At 58.3% G+C, this 1,353-nt stretch overlaps 1 long non-coding RNA gene across 1 annotated transcript in view; it reads right to left on the reverse strand.

Moving 5' to 3' along the window:
* Nucleotides 1–584: 584 nt before the first annotated feature.
* The window catches only part of LOC102417832, a 9,373-nt gene continuing 8,604 nt past the window's right edge, over nucleotides 585–1,353 (reverse strand). Inside the window, exons 2-3 of the long non-coding RNA XR_002830177.1 lie at nucleotides 1,266–1,317; nucleotides 585–776 (exon numbers count right to left, since the gene is read on the reverse strand). This is a non-coding gene — a long non-coding RNA (uncharacterized LOC102417832). The remainder of the gene's footprint in view (nucleotides 777–1,265; nucleotides 1,318–1,353) is intronic.

Raw genomic sequence — 1,353 nt, forward strand, 5'->3', positions numbered from 1 at the left:
GGGAGAGCTCCTTGCTGAGCACATGGCTATGGCTGCTGCCCACATATATGGAGGATTCGGGGCAAGATGGAGGGCGTAGCCCTCGCCCTTTCAGAACCACACCAGCCTGGCTCCTATATTAGTTCTTCATTCAGTTCATCTGCTCAGTGGACTGGCACCATCAATAAACGTGTTCTCTCAAGTTTGTCAAGTACTAGTACCTGGCCCTCCGGACAGAATTTATTATTCAGGATCCTGCTTAATCCGAAGTGGCTGCTCCCACGGCCTAGGGGGCGACCAGACCTTCAGACCTTTTCCCACAGGAGAGGGGGGAGGGCACAGCAAAGGCGGGGCCCCTGAGCTCTACCTGCCAGACCATCCTCCCTCTCTCCAGACGGGACGCCCCTCTGCCCAAGGCCCGCGGTGATTAATTGCCCCTTTAATATCAGAGCCTCAGTCTTCAGGGACGGAGGCGTCACGTTCGCTCTTCTCCGTGAGAGAGCGGGGCCCCATTCATTCTCGTCCGGGCAGCATAATAAATAACCTGGCCCTGTTGGCAGGGATTTTATTAGAGACTGATGGGACATTTAACAATAACTGGGGGCCTGTGATTTATTAGGTGGGGCGGCCCGTGGCGTCTCTGACGGCTGGGGAACGTGGAATGTAATTGATAAAGCGGCTGTCAGCCGCCGGGAGATGCACTCAATAGAATATGCATTGGAGGGATTCTCGCTGGGCTGTCAGGAGGGTGTCTGCTCGTCATAGCGGCTCCGAGGAGGATGCTGTCTGCTGGATATCTGGGGGAGACACGAACGCCCGGGAGGGGACCCTGAAGGGGCCCGGGAGGGCTGCACCTGTCAGCTGCCCAGCCCGATGGGAGGAGGTGACACAAAGGAGCAAAAGGCAAAAAGCATCCCCCGCCCCCAGGACTCCCCTGGCCTTCGGGGGCCTTTGTCTCTCTCCAGTGAGCTGCCTGGGAACAGAGGTGCTGAGCACCTGCTTCCTGGAAGAGGAGGGACATGGGAGGCTGAACCGGCCAGAGAAGAGGTTTCTTCTGGAATTTGAAACCTCTGAACTCTGAGGTGTCTGCACCGAGACCCCCTGGCCTCCTCTCCAGCCTGACATTATACACACACCCCCACCCCGACCCCAGTGACCCTCCTGCCCCCCAAGGCACACACGCCGGTGACCCCACACCCACGCCGCCCCTTGAACCCAGGGGGCAGCTCGTCCGGCCACTGCTGATGTCCTGCCAAGAACGGAGACTCAGATGGATGGAGTCTCACCTGTTTTTGTTGCTGTTTCCCAGCTCTGGACCCCAGAATCCAGGCAGAGCACCTGGAAAAAAGCATATGGGTCCCTTACCCCCAGGGC

This window comes from Myotis lucifugus, unplaced genomic scaffold, assembly GCF_000147115.1.
Source record: "Myotis lucifugus unplaced genomic scaffold, Myoluc2.0 scaffold_101, whole genome shotgun sequence".
Lineage (NCBI taxonomy): Eukaryota > Metazoa > Chordata > Mammalia > Chiroptera > Vespertilionidae > Myotis > Myotis lucifugus.